This window comes from Bubalus kerabau, chromosome 21, assembly GCF_029407905.1.
Source record: "Bubalus kerabau isolate K-KA32 ecotype Philippines breed swamp buffalo chromosome 21, PCC_UOA_SB_1v2, whole genome shotgun sequence".
Classification (NCBI taxonomy): domain Eukaryota; kingdom Metazoa; phylum Chordata; class Mammalia; order Artiodactyla; family Bovidae; genus Bubalus; species Bubalus kerabau.
The window spans coordinates 53,469,797-53,488,270 of record NC_073644.1 but is presented as its reverse complement, the minus strand read 5'-3'; the positions used below and the strand labels follow the sequence as shown (position 1 = coordinate 53,488,270).

At 41.8% G+C, this 18,474-nt stretch overlaps 1 non-coding gene across 1 annotated transcript; it reads right to left on the bottom strand.

The window, feature by feature from the left end:
• Window positions 1-18,403: 18,403 nt before the first annotated feature.
• On the bottom strand, window positions 18,404-18,474 carry TRNAC-GCA (transfer RNA cysteine (anticodon GCA)). The gene has a single exon. It is a non-coding gene; the product is annotated as a tRNA-Cys (tRNA).

Sequence of the window (18,474 nt, the reverse complement as noted above, 5' to 3'; positions counted from 1 at the left end):
GGTGTGAATAGTCTTATCTTTTTTAAAAAAATTTTTTATTGAGGTAGAATTGATGCTGAAGTTGAAGCGCCAATACTTTGGCCACCTGATGTGAAAAACTGACTCCTTAGAAAAGACCCTGATGCTGGGAAAGATTGAAGGTGGGAGGAGAAGGGGACGACAGAGGATGAGATGGTTGGATGGCATCACTGACTCAATGGACATGAGTCTGAGCAAGCTCCGGGAGTTAGTGATGGACAGGGAAGCATGGTATGCTACAGTCCATGGGTTTGAAAAGAGTTGGACATGACTGAATGACTAAACTGAGTTGATTTATAATGTGTTAGTTTCAGGTATACAGTAAAGTGATTCAGATATATAGACAGGTAATATGTATGTGTGTGTATATATATATATATATATATTCCTTCTCAGATACTTTTCCACTGTAGATTATATGACACTGAGTATAGCTCCCAGTGCTATATGGTAGGTGTGATTTTTTTTTATTTTTCCTTTTTTTTTTCACTTAATTTTGGCTTAAGTGGCAACTTTTGCATAAGGAGGGGAACTCTGGCTTCATCTCTGGAGTTTACAGCAGAGATGGGTGGAGATCCTGATATCTTATTAGGCCCAAGAGAGAAAGAGCCTTTAGGGCTGGTTAGTAGATAGATCTGAAGGCTTCCTGACTTGGGAGAGTGATGTTAAATCAAGGCTTGAGGAATCAGGAAGAAAAGCAAACGATGCATGAAAAGGCGAAGGGTTCTGTTCTGGACACTTGAGTCTGAGGTGCTGGCTCTAAGACCAGACCTAAACTGATGGGCTCAATGGTTGAAATGAAGCTAGTGTCAAATGGATATAGCTCTGAGTTGGCAAGGATGATCACACAGCAGTATGTGGGTGATATGCCTCTATCTAAGACAGAAGGTTCTGTCCTACCCCCTGCTGACCCAGGCTAAGATGATTTGTCTAGACAAAGTCCCGGGTGAGCAAGGGACAGCCTGGCATTGTGAAAACTGGCTTGGACTTTGTTGAAGAAGAAATGATTTGGCTGAACAAGATGTTCCAGTGATTTCCTTGTAGGAATGAATCTGCTCATTGGCAATGGAGAAAAATTCCTGAGTGAGTCAGTTGATTGCTCTCAGAGGAGTAGTCCTTACATTCTAGGGAAGGAATTAACTTGGCTTCTCAGAGTGCAAGCCTGTCTGCAGTTAGCCCATATACATGCCTAGCTCTAACTTCTTTCTGGTAGCAAGTCAACACATTGAGCAAGCAGACTGGAAAAGCAGGAGGAGAGAAGGTAAGGTCATGAAACAAAGTATCTTCCATAAAGAAAATGTTCCCAGCTGCATCCCTCTCCCCCACTTTCTCTGCCCCTTGTTTGTTTAGACATAATCCCTTTCTCTCATCTGTTGGCTTTTTAACACAACTCTCTTTCCTTTTCTGCTTCTTCACTTTCTCTTGAATACTCCCTTAAAGGACTTCTCCAGGTAGAAAGTCCTCTCCTTTAACTTACAGACTTAAAGGTTTGTTTGTTCATTGTTGTTGTTTGTTTGTTTTTTTCCTTCTTCCCTTGCTTCATTCTTCCCTGAGTTTACTGAGAATCCATTTCCTGTAGGATCTTCTGCTACATGTGCCTAACTACACATGAAGTCCAAAGACTTTATTCTCAACACCAAGGACTTTACAATTGACTAGAGCAAGTAAGATTTTTTTACATCTTTTACTATAATATTCAGGTAGCACTAGTGGTAAAGAACCTGCCTGCTAATGCAGGAGACTTAAGAGATGCAGTTTCGATCCCTGGATGGGGAAGGTCCCCTGGAGGAGAGCATGGCAACCCACTCCAGTACTCTTGCCTGGAAAATTCCATGGACACAGGAGCCTGGTGGGCTACAGTCCATGGGGTCGCACAGAATCGGACACAACTGAGCAACTTGCATAGCATAGCACTATAATACTAAAAACAAAGTTGGAAGAAACTGAAAAGTGAGATAAAATAGTATGAAACAAGACTGAGGAAATTCAAAAAAGGGCAGATTGCTTCTGGTTGGAAGGGGTGGGGAAGAATTCCTGGAGGGGGAGGACGTTGGAATTAAGCCTTGAAAATTAGAGACAAGTGAAACATGTACTGTGTAGATCACAGCAAACTATGGAAAATTCTTCAAGAGATGGGAATCCCAGACCACCTTATCTGCCTCCTGAGAATTCTGTATGCCAGTCAAGAAGCAACAGTTAGAACTGGTCATGGAACAACAGACTGGTTCCAAATCAAGAAAGGAGTAGGGCAAAACTGTATATTATCACCCTGTTTATTTAACTTATATGCAGAGTACATCATGCGAAATGCCAGGCTGGATGAAGTGCAAGCTGGAATCAAGACTGCTGGGAGAAATGTCAATAACCTCAGATACACAGATGACACCACCCTTATGGCAGAAAGTGAAGAGGAACTAAGAGTCTTGATGAAAGTGAAAGAGGAGAGTGAAAAAGCTGGCTTAAAACTCAATATTCAAAAAAAGAAGATCATGGCATCTGGTCCCATCACTTCATGGAAAATAGATGGGGAAACAATGCAAACAGTGAGAGACTTTATTTTCTTGGGCTCCAAAATCACTGTAGATGGTGACTTCAGCCATGAAATTAAAAGACATTTGCTCCTAGGATGAAAAGCTGTGACCATCCTCAGTCAGTTCAGTTCAGTCTCTCAGTTGTGTCAGACTCTTTGCAACCCCATGAATCGCAGCACACCAGGCCTCCCTGTCCATCACCAACTCCTGGAGTTCACTCAGACTCATGTCCATCGAGTCAGTGATGCCAACCAGCCATCTCATCCTCTGTCGTCCCCTTCTCCTCCTGCCCCCAATCCCTCCCAGCATCAGAGTCTTTTCCAATGAGTCAACTCTTCGCATGAGGTGGCCAAAGTACTGGAGTTTCAGCTTTAGCATTATTCCTTCCAAAGAAATGCCAGGGCTGATCTCCTTCAGAATGGACTGGTTGGATCTCCTTGCAGTCCAAGGGACTCTCAAGAGTCTTCTCCAACACCACAGTTCAAAAGCATCAATTCTTCACCGCTCAGCTTTCTTCACAGTCCAACTCTCACATCCATATATGACCACTGGAAAAACCATAGCCTTGACTAGACGGACCTTTGTTGGCAAAGTAATGTCTCTGCTTTTGAATATGCTATCTAGGTTGGTCATAACTTTTCTTCCAAGAAGTAAGCGTCTTTTATAATTCCTAGACAGCATATTAAAAAGCAGAGACATTACTTTGCTGACAAAGGTCCATCTAATCAAAGCTATGGTTTTTCCAGTGGTCATGTATGGTTGTGAGAGTTGCACTATAAAGAAAGCTGAGTGCTGAAGAATTGATGCTTTTAGACTGTGGTGTTGGAGAAGAATCTTGAGTCTCTTGGACAGCAAGGAGATCCAACCAGTCCATCCTAAAGGAAATCAGTCCTGAATATTCATTGGAAGGACTGATGCTGAAGCTGAAACTCCAATACTTTGGCCACCTGATGCGAAGACCTGACTCATTTGAAAAGACCCTGATGCTGGGAGGGATTGGGGGCATGAGGAGAAGGGGACGACAGAGGATGAGATGGCTGGATGGCATCACCGAGTCGAAGGACATGAGTTTGAGCATGCTCCAGGAGTTGGCAATGGACAGGGAAGCCTAGCGTGCTGCAGTCCATGGGGTCACAAAGAGTTGGACACGACTAGGTGACTGTACTGAACTGAACTGAACTGAAGCGTGTGCAGATGGGGCCTCTCTCTGTGTTAGACCGAATGCATACACTTAACCAAGTTTATGTTTCTCGGTCTCTTTTCAGAGCACAGAAAGCAGATGTGGGATCTGTAACAGGGAAGCTGATGGTAAATAAGCATTTTTCAGGGTTGTCTGTGGTTATGGTTCCATTCTCACTTTGAGAATCCGAGAACAGCCCAGTTGTCAACTGTCTGTTAGGGTAACTGGTGGTGGTGCACCAGAAAAAATGCGAACACCCTCTGATGGATGGATGGGCCCAATTAACCTTACTTGTTTTCTTTAATTGAAACATTGTTGACTTATAACATCATATTAGTTTCAGGTGTGAGCACAGTGATTCAGTATTTTTACAGAGTTTACTCTGTAAAAGAGGTTTACTCTCTTTAAACCTATCACAGTGGAGAAGGAAATGGCAACCCACTCCAGTATTCTTGCCTGGGAAATCCCATGGACAGAGGAGCCTGGCTGTCTACAGTCCATGGGGTCATGAAGAGATGGACATGACTGAGTGACTGCGTGACAAATTTTTTTTTTTACTCTAAAAGACAATGTCATGTTTTTCAAAGGTGCTTTTGTAGCTGGAGGGGTGGTTTGATGCCTTTCAAATCCGAACACATAACGCACCTCTCAGCTCCTCCTGGAACCCCATCCCTTCCTTCATCACATGCAGGTGTCCAGTCTGCCGGCGGCCACTGGGGCTGGAACATGGTCTCCACTGTCTCTGCTTATGCTGACGGACAGAATACATCCTCCTTTTTTTCTATATCAGCTGCAGGTTAGAAAGAAATGAGTTTCCAGAGGCTACTGTAACAGGACCTCAATTATGGACTTTGCAAGGCACTAATCTACTCATTATAGCTAAAAAAAAAAAAAAAAAAAGTGTATCACAAGATAATGGCTGTAATTCTCTGTTCTGTATTCTTGTTGCTTATCTATTTATATACAGTAGTTTATATCACTTAATCCCATACTCCTAATTTGCCTGTCCCTCGTTCTCTCTTCCCTTTGGTAACCACTAATTTTTTCCTCCATCTGTGAACCTATTTTGCATATACAATTGTTTGTATTATTTTTTTAGATTCCACTTGTAAGTGATATCATGCAGTATTTTATTTCACTAAGCTTAATAGTCTCAGATTCATCCATGTTGCTGTGAAGGCATTGTTTCATTTTTTATGGCTGAGTGATATTCCATTGTATACATGTTAGGTTGGTGCAAAAATAATTTCAGTTTTGCATTGTTGAAATTTCCCATTTGATATTGGAATACATTCTTAAATAAATGTGGTTATGTTATACATCATTTTAATGCACATTTTTTGCTTTATGTTTTTTTGCTAATGAATTATTACTTGCTAATTCTTTTATATATATATATATTAGACTATGGAAATGATGTTAGACAAAAAGAAAATTCAAGCGATTTTTTTATTGAAGTTCAAAATGGGTCATAAAACAGGGGAGACAAATCACAACATCAACTATGCATTTGACCAAGGAACTGCTAAGAAATATATAGCGCGGTGGTGGTTCAAGAAGTTTGGCAAAGGAGACAAGAGCCTTGAAGATGAGGAGTGCAGTGGCCAGCCATTGGAAGTTGACAATGACCAATTGGAAATAATCAGTGAAGGTGGTCCTCTCACAACTACACGAGAAGTTGCTGAAGAACTCAACATCAACCGTCCTATGGTCATTTAGCATTTGAAGCAAATTGGAAAGGTGAAAAAGCTCCATAAGTAGGTGCTGCATGAGCTGGCCACAAATCAAAAATATTGTCATTTTGCAGTGTCATCCTCTCTTATTCTATGCAACAGCAACAGACCATTTCTGGACTGGATTGTTATGTGCAACAAAAAGCAGATTTTATATGACAACCAATGGCCACCAGCTCAGTGGTTGGACCAAGAAGAAGCACCAAAGCATTTCCCAAAGCCAAGCTTACGCCAAAAGCAGTCACGGGCACTGTTTGATGGTCTGCTGTTGGCCTGATCCACTACAGCTTTCTGAATCCCAGCAAGACCATTACATCTGAGAAGTATACTCAGAAAATGGATGAGCTTCACCAAAAACTGCAAGGTCTGCAGCCAGCATTGGTCAACAGAAAGGGCCCAGTTCTTCTCCATGACAATTCCCAACTGCACGTCGCAAATCAATGTTTCAAAAATTGAACAAATTGGGCTACAAGGCTTGCCTCATCTGCCATATTTACCTGACCTCTTGCCAACTGACCACCACTTCTTCAAGCATCTCAACATCTTTTTGCAGGGAAAATACTTCCACATTTTCCACACAGAAAATACTTTCCAAGAGTTCATTGAATCCTGAGGCATGGATTTTTTTTGCTACAGGAATAAACAAATTTATTTCTTATTGGCAAAATTTGCAGATGACATGATCCTCTACATAGAAAACCCTAAAGACTCCACCAGAAACTTACTAGAACTAATCAATGATTATAGTAAAGTTGCAGGATATAAAATCAACACACAGAAATCCCTTGCATTCCTATACACCAATAATGAGAAAACAGAAAGAGAAATTAAGGAAACAATTCCATTTGCCATTGCAACGGAAAGAATAAAATACTTAGGAATATATCTACCTAAAAGAAACTAAAGACCTATATATAGAAAACTATAAAACACTGGTGAAAGAAATCAAAGAGGACACTAACAGATGGAGAAATATACCATGTTCATGGATTGGAAGAATCAATATAGTGAAAATGAGTATACTACTCAAAGCAATTTATAGATTCAATGCAATCCCTATCAAGCTACCAACGGTATTCTTCACAGAGCTAGAACAAATAATTTCACAATTTGTATGGAAATACAAAAAACCTCAAATAGCCAAAGCTATCTTGAGAAAGAAGAATGGAACTGGAGGAATCAACCTACCTGGCTTCAGGCTCTACTACAAAGCCACAGTCACCAAGACAGTATGGTACTGGCACAAAGACAGAAATATAGATCAATGGAACAAAATAGAAAGCCCAGAGATAAATCCACGCACATATGGACACCTTATCTTTGACAAAGGAGGCAAGAATATACAATGGAGAAAAGACAATCTCTTTAACAGTGGTGCTGGGAAAAATGGTCAACCACTTGTAAAAGAATGAAACTAGACCACTTTCTAACACCATACACAAAAATAAACTCAAAATGGATTAAAGATCTCAACGTAAGACCAGAAACTATAAAACTCCTAGAGGAGAACATGGGCAAAACACTCTCCAACATACATCACAGCAGGATCCTCTATGACCCACCTCCCAGAATATTGGAAATAAAAGCAAAAATAAACAAATGGGACCTAATTAAACTTAAAAGCTTCTGCACAACAAAGGAAACTATTAGCAAGGTGAAAAGACAGCCTTCAGAAAAATAATAGCAAATGAAGCAACTGACAAACAACTAATCTCAAAAATATACAAGCAACTCCTACACCTCAATTCCAGAAAAATAAATGACCCAATCAAAAAATAGGCCAAAGAACTAAATAGACATTTCTCCAAAGAAGACATACAGATGGCTAACAAACACATGAAAAGATGCTCAACATCACTCATCATCAGAGAAATGCAAATCAAAACCACTATGAGGTACCATTTCACGCCAGTCAGAATGGCTGCGATCCAAAAGTCTACAAGCAATAAATGCTGGAGAGGGTGTGGAGAAAAGGGAACCCTCTTACACTGTTGGTGGGAATGCAAACTAGTACAGCCACTATGGAGAACAGTGTGGAGATTCCTCAAAAAACTGGAAATAGAACTGCCTTATAATCCAGCAATCCCACTGCTGGGCATACACACTGAGGAAACCAGAAGGGAAAGAGACATGTGTACCCCAATGTTCATCACAGCATTGTTTATAATAGCCAGGACATGGAAGCAACCTAGACGTCCATCAGCAGATGAATGGATAAGAAAGCTGTGGTACATATACACAATGGAGTATTACTCAGCCATTAAAAAGAATTCATTTGAATCAGTTCTAATGAGATGGATGAAACTGGGGCCCTTATACAGAGTGAAGTAAGCCAGAAAGAAAAACACCAATACAGTATACTAACACATATATATGGAATTTAGAAAAATGGTAACAATAACCCTGTATACGAGACAGCAAAAGAGACACTGATGTATAGAACAGTCTTATGGACTCTGTGGGAGAGGGAAAGGGTGGGAAGATTTTGGAGAATGGCATTGAAACATGTATAATATCATGTATGAAATGAGTCGCCAGTCCAGGTTCGATGCATGATACTGTATGCTTGGGGCTGGTGCACTGGGACGACCCAGAGGGATGGTATGGGGAGGGAGGAGGGAGGAGGGTTCAGGATGGGGAACACATGTATACCTGTGGCGGATTCATTTCGACATTTGGCAAAACCAATACAATATTGTAAAGTTTAAAAATAAAATAAAATTAAATTTTAAAAAATGTGTTGATTGTAATGGCTCCTATTTTGATTAATAAAGTGTGTTTGAGCCTAGTTATAATGATTTCAAATTCAGGTTCGAAACCATAATTACTTTTGTGCCAGTGTAATACCACATCTTTATCCATTCATCTGTTGCTAAGCATTTGGGTTGCTTCTGTACCTTGGCTATTGTAAATAGTGCAGCTATAAACATTGGGGTGGAATGTGTCTTTTGGTTCTTCTATTTAATACATCTTCCAATGCCAAAATTTTATATTTTATATTTATAGATGATGAAATGGTGGATTTACTTGTACCCTTATGTGCAGATGGGGAAGCTGGATTTAATACATTCTAGGTCACACAGAGGAAAAGAAATGATGTCAGGATGACAACAGATATCAGTCTGTGACTAAGTTTTCCTTAGTCTGTGGTGAAATGAGACAAATAAAGAGGTTGCAATGAGTTTTTAAAAATAAAGTAAATATTTTAAACATAAGGTTTATCTTTTATCCAGAGACTAAATTTTTGGCTTTAAAATGTCTTCTTAAAATGATATGATGGTAATGATTGGCAGCATGGTTGTGCTCAAAATTAAAAAAAAACAAACTCCTTCCTTATCAAAATAAATAGTTTCCAACCCTCTGAATATTCCATAGAAATATACTGGAGATACAGGAGTTTACTGGTCTGTGTGCTCTTAAAATTAAATGCTCAAACTAATTAACTTACTAATTTATGGAGCAGAAGATGGTTGTCTAGCATATGAAATAAAATAACATCAAAATTGAAGGGAACACAGAGATCATCTGGTTTGTACAAACTCATTTTAGATAAGGAATCTGAGGCCTAGAAACGTTAAGTGATCTCCCCAGTGATGTGTTCTTTTATTTTTATATTTTCAAGTGGTGCTATTTATAGTATATCTGATTTGTGTGAAAGGATATGTGATCAAATAAAACAGTGTTCTGTGGTCAGACAGGGTATTCACCACAGCCTCAAATTCTGTGCAGTAAATGAAGATGGTTTCTGGACCCAGTTCCATCCAGAGTCCTTGGAGGCTTCCCCACACCAATAAGCAAGTCGTGGACGGCAGCAGGGTGTCCTGCAATTCAACTCAGTTCTGACACTGTCTTACCTGGAGATAGAATAAGATTCCACAGTAAAGGGCTCAGTCCCACAAGCTTGCCCCCTACTTCAGGAGCCAGGAGCAAGTCCAGGTTGTTACCTGTGTTTCTGACTGATCGGCCATACAATCAGAGGTTCCCACAACCCCCTCCTGGGGTTCCATTTATTTGCCAGAATAGTTCACAAAACTCAGAGAAACATTTTACTTGCTAGAGTGTCAGTTTATTATAAAAGGATATTAAAGGGCATGAATCAACAGCCAGATGAAGAAATACATAAGGAGAAGTCCTGAACAAATGAGCTTCTGTGATGGATGTGTTTAGGGTCTGGCTCAGGGGACACAGAAACTTTCTGGTTCCCCAACATGAAAGCTCCCCCCAAAACAATCAAGAAGCGGTCCTTTGGGGGTTTTATGGAGACTTCATTGCATTATCATGATTGACTAAATCATTGACTAAAGGCAACTGATTCAACCTCTGACCCCTCCATGTTCCCCAGAAATGAGAAACGTGGAGTGGAGATGGGGGTAGTACTGAAAGTTCCAACCCTCTAAACGCATGGTCAGTTTTCCTGGCAGCCAGTCCCATGCTTGAGTGGGATCTAAATGTCAACTTCCCTGAAGTATTTCCAGGAGCAGAAGACAAGAGACCAAATATCCCATTGCTCTTATTGCTCAGGAAATTCCAAGGGTTTGGGGAGCTGTGGATGAAGGCCAAACATATGTTATTCCTATAAATCACCACATTGCAGTCAACTTTAAGAAATATTTGACATCAATTCTTCTGAGCCTATACTACCATTTAAAAGTATTCATGAAATAATTGTGTTTTATTGTTCTGCACTCAAGAGAAAGATTGCAAGCACTTACAAGACCAGGCAAAGTACTGACCTGTCAAAATGCCCTTCCTGTGCTTTCTCACCAGTATAAACGCAAAACATCCACACTACTCATTAACTCTCTGTCCCAGTAATTATAGTCAAATGGGTGATATGACCTATTCTGTGGACTTCAAGGTTTGTTGGTGGTTCGTTTGGCTGGAATTTTATCCCTGCCTACCCTGTGTTACAATGGGGGATCGTTAAGACCAGCCTTGCCATCCAAGAGTAGCAAGTCTAGCGGAGGAATCTTGTTTGTGAAGGACTTCAAAAACCTGGTAGGGGATTACAGGCTGAAGTTGGAGGTGCCAGGGGGCCACCATTGTATGTGTTTGTGCTGAGCAATGACTCAATGAAGATGGCATTACAGGGGTTCTGGTATGGATGTACCAAGCGGATTAGATGGGGAGGAGCTTAGGGCAAGACATGAGCAGCATGTAGTTACTGAGGACCTGCCCTGGCTGAGGACTGAAGAAGGGAGGATGTGAGACTTTTCAAGGAAATAATGCTTGGAACTTGATGACTAAAGGGATTAGGGCCACAAAAGAAAGAAAAGTGGGTCAAAGGTACTTCTTTTGGAATTTTAAGTGATTAAGAAATGGGTAATGGCATTACAACAAAGCTAGGGCTGCTGGGAAAGAAACCCTTTCCCTAAGTTGACGGGAAGAAACTCTGGGTCCTAGTACTTCTCCTTGTTGACCTGGATCTGTCTGTACATTCAGGGTCCTATATTTCAATGAGTTCATATGAAAGTCAATTAATGCTGCTAATGGTAACTTATTTTATTACTAATAGATAATTACATTATAGAGAAGCAAACACATAATCTGCATGTAAGTTCTGGATTATCCTTTTTGATTACATCTCAAAAATTGACAAGCTCTCTTTGTTTTGGCTGAGGAAGAGGTATATGGCTGGGCAGAGTTTGTATACCTTTGTAGAATCCTGGTCTTTTTCTACATTGAGGGTGGTGCACATTTCCAGTTCTATTCTTGGACCTGAAGAGCTAGAAATTTGGGTGTGGACTGGCTTGTCACACTAAAAGGGGCATGAATTGAAACAGGAGTATATCAGCAACTTTGACCATGCTCTGACTTTTGATTCAAAATTGATGGGACTTCCCTGGTGGTCCAGTGGTTGGGACCCCGAGCTTCCAATGTGGAGGGCTTTGATCCCTGGTAGGGGAACTAAAGTCTTGCTTGCCACATGGTCATAAAAAAAAAAAAAAGTGTTATTGGGCCAGAGATCAGATTTTAGGACTGAAATATCTTTACACTGCAAAGCAAAATCCAAGCAAGTGTCTATAAGCCTAGCTCACTGATAGGAATTTGGCCCTAGCCTAGTTTGGCCATCAAACCAGAGCTGATTCTGGGTTTATTATGCTATTTTGCAATCTGGTACCTACCCCACCCCACTGTGGACAGAGTACTGTGGACAGAGTATAGAAACTTGTCTCCTACCATGCTTTCTTTTATAGAAACCCCATCACCCCAGAATAATTTTACTTATTTGTTCTTATTTGTTTTATAAAACAGTAGTGTACTAGGTGGGAATCTTTAAACTGCACATCTTTGAAGATAATGCTTGAAGCCTATGGGGCTAGAAGTTTGATGGGGCTGCTAAGTGCAGTGCTTGAAGTCACTTTAGTAAGGAAAAGTGACAAAAAGTCTAAAGAAACTAGCATCTTAGGGATGCACATCATTAGAAGGGAAATCCCCCTTCCTTGTATTTTGTTTTTCAACCAAAAAACTGTGTAACCCGTGACATAATTTGTTGTGGCATTTCCCATCGTCCTTTCTAAAGAATGTAAAGAGAACTGATTGGCTGCCTTTTCCAAGTGGGGATATTGCGGCAGCACTTCTGAACAATTAAAATCATGTTGTTGTTTTTTGCTGACACCCATGTTATGAACTAAACCCTAGGTGTGTGGGTAGCTCGTGCTTCAGACTTGGATGGCTCTTTACTCTCTGAGAAGGGCACTTTGTACCTGCTTCTAAGAGGGGATAAACAAGATGCTTAAGCAAAAGACTGTAACACCCTGATGAACATGAGTACAAGAAGCAGATATCTAGCTCCACAATCATACAGCTGGGATAGCTGTGGGATTTACTGACAGATGGGAAAATTCTTGGGAATATTAGTTCTTACTTTGGCACTTAGAAAAAGGAGTATGACTGAACGGGTGGTTGTCTATCAGTATTTCAAATTCCTCCCTGGGAGGAAGCCCTGTGGTTTTCCTCAGCTAGATTCTAGCCTTGGATTAATCTCCAGGCCGCCATTTCCTTAATTATGAATAGAGCTTTAGATCCTTCCTTTACTGGGGGTGCTGAATGGGGAGCAATTATTAATGGGTATGGGAATTCTTTCGGGGGTGATAAAACTGGTCTATATTTGATTACGGTGATGGTTGTGAAACCAAACAGGACCCCATGGAGCCTTCCCAGATACAAAAGTGCCTCCGTTTCTCGTTTGTAGGAAAAAGGTTTCAGTTTCCCAGTACTTCCCTGAGTTCCAAAGAGCAGGCACGTCTCTTACTAATTAGGAAAGTGAAGGAACAGAGACCAAAGAAAAGCAGTTAGGCAAAAAAGGAAATGACAATCATTGGGCAATGAAATAGAGTCCTAGTTCCACCTTGAGGGATATATATAGCAATATGATACATATCCTTGTGCTGTTCTGCAGATACTAAGACCCCCCCCTCCACCACCCACCCGAGTGGAGGATGGTGACTATTTACTGACCAGAAGCACGTAGACCCCAGAACAACTGGAAGAAAAAGGTTATCTTTTTTTTCCTGTAGAATGGGGAATGATGGTAGTCATTCCCCAAATATCACCCCATTACCTCACTACCAACCCGTCAGAAGGAAGTCCATGAGCTGCAACCTTCACTCCAAATGCTGCCTTTAAAAACCCCTCCCTGGGGACTTCCCTGGCAGTCCAGTGATTAAGACTCTGAGCTCGCAGTGCAGGGGGCCTAGGTTCAATCCCCGGTCAGGGAACTAGATTCCGCATGCTGCAACCAAGACCTGGTGCAGCCAAATTAATAAATTAATTAATTAATTACAAAAAAAAAACTCTCCCTGAAATTTATCTCAGGGTGTCTGGGCTTTCTGGGGCCCTACAAATAAACGCTGTACTCTCCTTCACTACAATCCAGTGTCAGCTCATTGACTTTGCTGTGCAGCAGGGGAGTGGACCAGAGTTCAGTTGTACAACTCTGAATATGTTAAAAAAAAATTTGAATTATACACTTTCCGTGAGTGAACTGAATTCTTGCTGAATGCAAATTCATGTGTCAGATGCACCATGAGGCCAGGCAAACCAAAATTGTTGGAATTTGGAGAAGAGAAAGGTTTATCGACGGGCCAAGCCTGGAGAATGGGTAGCTCATGCTCAGAAAGTTCAAACACCCTGATGGTTTTCCAGGAAGAGTTTTATAGGCAAAATATTCAGGGATGGCTGCAGGGCATGTGAATTTTTCTGATTGGTTGGTCCTGAAGTAACAGAGTGGGATTTTAGGAATACCAACCCATCAGCCCATCCGGTCTGAGGTCTCAGCATGTGGTTACCATCCTCCACCAAGTAAGGGTGGGGGCCTCAGTTCCTGTGGAAGAACTTGGAGATGTGTTGTATGTTGCTTGAGGAGGAACTAGGACTCTGCTTTGTTGTTCGGTCACTTAGTCATGTCAACCCCATGGACTGCAGCACGCCAGGCTTCCCTGTCCTTCACCATTTCATGGAGCTTGCTCAAACTCATGTCCCCTGAGTCAGTGATGCCATCTAATCATCTCATCCTCTGCCATCCCCTTCTCCTCCTGCCTTCAATCTTTCCCAGCAGCAGGGTCTTTTCCAATGAGTTGGCTGTTTGCATCAGGTGGCCAAAGCATTGGAGCTTCAACTTCAGCATCAGTCCTTCTGATGAATATTCAGGGTTGATGTCCCTTAGGATGGACTGGTTGGATGTCCTTGCAGTCCAGGGGACTCTCAGGAGTCTTCTCCAGCACCACAGTTCAGAGGACTCTGCTTTACTGCTGCACTACTGTTTCTGGACGACTCTTCCTTTGTTTCTGTGTCCCCTCAGTTCCCTGGTTAACAACTGTTTGAATCTGCCTTATGGTACTCCGGGAAGGTCTGGGAAGCTGAGGCCTTTTCTTTGCCAATGAGAAACAGAGGACACAGAAAGTCTTTTTGTACCAGGAGGGCCCCACAGGATCCTGCCCAGTTTCAAAATGGTACCATTACAGGCTGAATTATGTCCCCCTCAAAGGCCATTTGTTGAGATCTTAACCCTCAGCCCTTCATAATGTGACTATATTTGGAGAGAGGGTCTTTAAAGAAGCAGTTCATTTAAAAAGAGGTCACTAGGATGAAGCCTAGTCCAATATGACTGGTGTCTATTTAAGAGGAGGAAATTAAAGCTCAGACACACAGAGAAAAGACCATATGGAGATCCAGGGAGAAGACGGTCATCTGCAAGCCAAGGAGAGCAGCCTCAGAAAAAAATCAACCCTGCTACACCTTAATCTTAGACTTGTACCCTCCAGATTTGTGAGGAAGTAATCCCTATTCTTTAAGCCACCCAGTTTGTGGTATTTTTGTCATGGCTGCCTGCAAAGGTTACTTTTAAGTGTCAACTTGGCAGGACAGCCAGTGCCCATATATTTCAGTTCAGTTCAGTTCATTTCAGTTCTGTCACTCAGTCGTGTCCGACTCTTTGCGACCCCATGAATTGCAGCACGCCAGGCCTCCCTGTCCATCACCAATTCCCAGAGTTCACTCACACTCACGTCTATTGAGTCAGTGATGCCATCCAGCCATCTCCTCCTCTGTCGTCCCCTTCTCCTCCTGCCCCCAGTCCCTCCCAGCATCAGAGTCTTTTCCAATGAGTCAACTCTTCGCATGAGGTGGCCAAAGTACTGGAGTTTCAGCTTTAGCATCATTCCTTTCAAAGAAATCCCAGGGCTGATCTCCTTCAGAATGGACTGGTTGGATCTCTCAAGCGTCTTCTCCAACACCACAGTTCAAAAGCATCAATTCTTCGGTGCTCAGCTTTCTTCACAGTCCAACTTTCACATCCATACATGACCACAGGAAAACCATAGCCTTGACTAGACAGACCTTTGTTGGCAAAGTAATGTCTCTGCTTTTCAATATGCTATCTAGGTTGGTCATAACTTTCCTTCTAAGGAGTAAGTGTCTCCTAATTTCATGGCTGCAGTCACCATCTGCAGTGATTTTGGAACCCCAAAAAATAAAATCATTTGGTCAAACATTATTTTGGACTTTTCTGTCAAAGTGTTTTTGAATGAGATGAATATTTGAATGGTGGACTTTGAGTAAAGCTGTTTACCCTCCCTAATGTGGGTGAGTCTCATCCAGTCAATCAAAGCATTAATAGAACAAAAGACTGACCTTCCTGAGCAAGGAGTTCTGCCAGAAGACTGCATTTGGGCTGCAGTTCTTCCCCGGGTTTCCAGCCTGCCGGCCTGCCCTGCCAATTTTGGACTTGCACCTCCACAATCGTGTGAGACCATTCCTTAAAATTAATCAACAAATCTCTCTCTTTCTGTCTCTCTCTCTCACACACACACACACACGCGCACACACACACACCCTTTACTGTTTCACTGGAGAACCCTAACTGATATCTTGTCCTAGCAAACTAATACAAGAATACAATTAGTAATACAAACTAATGCTAATACAACAATGTAATGAATTGTAGTTCAATAAGGTTGTGTAAAAAAAATCTTAGAAGCTTATACCTAAAATATTAATAATAATTTATTGGTAGAATTTGGAGTGTTTTAGTTTTATTTTTAGTTTAACTTTTCCAGACTTATGATTTTTTGTGACTGTGTGTTATTTGTGTAATGATAATTTAAGAAAAGATTTCCATTCAGCAGAAAATTTAGAAGCAAGGTCAGATAACACAGAGCCCAGAGGACCTGGGAATATAGTGGGATGCATGGTAATACCACTTATCGTGAAGATTTAGATGAAGCACGAATCAGATTACATCTCCTACAGTGAGAAAATCTCAGCATACACACAATTTGCTTATGAAAGAGCTACTAAGCTTGTTCTGGAATATGGGGAATAAATGAATTTCGTTTTCCTATCAACTGTATTTTTCTGCCATTTTCTGTGATTCATTCACCCAAGCTTTTGCTGGGCACCAGCTACGTCCAAGGACCTCACTAAATACCAGAGGTTGAAAGGCAAACAAAACAGGCTCACTCCAATCAAGATGTTTACACTATGGTGGGGGAGATAATATAGCACAACATGATAAGGGCTCCTATAGGGTAAGAATTGTTTGTGCGCATGGGACAGAGTGTCAGCCTGCGAGAGAAGAAGAGAGGGGTTTTTTTAAATCCTCAGCACAATCCTACAAGTTTGTTATGACTCCATTTTGTAGATGAATGCACTGACGCTCGGGGCTTCCCTGAAGACTCAGCAGTAAAACAATCCGCCTGCAGTGCAGGAGAGGCAGGAGACACGGGTTCAATCCCTGGGTCAGGAAGATCCCCTGGAGGAGGAAATGGCAACCTGCTCCAGTGTTCTTGCTTGAAAAAAATCCAATGGAAAGAGGAGCCTGGAAGGCTATATAGTCCATGGCGTCACGAAGAGTTGGACATGACTGAGCGACTATGCACGCATGCACACTGAGGCTCAGAGAGGTTAGATGATTTGCCCAAATGTCTCAGGAAGTAAAAGACGGGGATGTGAGCACAGTCCGACTCTGAAGTCCATATTCTTTCCACTGTATGATGTGCTATGTCTCTGGTTTTGGCATGTGTACAAGCAAACAAGTAGGATACACTGAAATACAGTAAATTTAATTTCTACTTTGAAGTAAGGACACATGTCTATAAACTCTCTATCATTTGTCTTAGTCTGAATTACCTTGTCCTACTCTTTCACCAGTTCTCATAATTGCTAATAATTGTAACAACAACAATGAACATTTATTGTTTCCTATTGTAATTGAAAGTGTGGTCTGGCTGCGCAGCTGTTCAAAAGCCAATAGCGGGACAAGGTTAGCGGAAAGGAAAGTCTGCTTTATTTTGGATGCTGGCAAATGGGGAAGTCCATCCTGTCCAAAGGCTGAGTCCCCACAACCGACGATCAGTGGCTAGAGCGTTTGTAGACAGATGGAGAGGCCTACAAGCAGAGATAGCTCAGTTAGCTCTGACAGTCATCTTGAAATTGGTCATCAGCTGTCTGACCAGCGTCATCTCGATTGTTTTACATACAGTTAATCTTCAGTTCAGGGTCTGTTTGCTTCCATTTTCCTGAGGCCAGTTCTCAGAACTGTGGCAGCTTATGTCATCTGCAATCGGCTGTCGCATAGTTCACTTCTCCCTGTGCTGGTTTCGGTGTCTATCAGACAGCTCACAGGATATGGCTCAGAATATTATCTATAGCCCTTGAGAAGGAACTCAAGGTCCTTGACTATGCTTAATGACTAAACTATTATTATTTGGTCTCCTTTGACTGTTTTCCTTTGTTTTTGCATGTTCTCACTTTCTTGATTAAACTTATTTATTGGCTAAAGTTTTTCACAGACTGTGAAGGGCAGGCAGAGGACATGGGGGCCAAGGACCACAGGCCCCTGCTCTGTTTACCTATGTGCCAGATACTATACTCGGTACTTAAGATAGGTTCTTTTAATCTATCCTCATAACAACCAAATACGGTAGGTTGTGGAATTATCCCTGTTTTATAGAGAGAGAAACTGCGGCTTAGAGGGTTAAGTGATGTTAAGTGACAAAGCTGGGATTTGACCCCAGATCTAGATTTAGCCATTTTGCTGCTGTGCCAAAAACCAGACAAATGGCAGACTAAAAACTCCTTGCTGGTTGCTTGCTTTTTTTAAACTAGAAGATTCTGGAATGCAATTGATCTTCCAGATCACACAGGAGTGAGCAAGAATCTGTCTTCAGTTTCTGAGGAGGAGCCCCTTAAGGGAGTTTCAGTATTCGTTTTTATGTTGCTCCATTCAATAGCTGTCTACGTTGGAAAGCTGGGACTCTGCGTTGCTCCAAGACAAGGCTGCTGTGATGTTTGAATTTGGGAAAAGTGAAACTGTTAGTTGCTCAGTCGTGTCCAGCTCTTCGCGACCCCATAGGCGATAGCCTGCCAGGCTCCTCTGTCCATGGAATTCTCCCGGCACGAATACTGGAGTGGGTAGCCATCCCCTTTTCCAGGAGATCTTCCCTACCTAGGGATCGAACCCAGGTCTCCTGCATTGCAGGCAGATTCTTTACCACTGAGCCACCAGGGA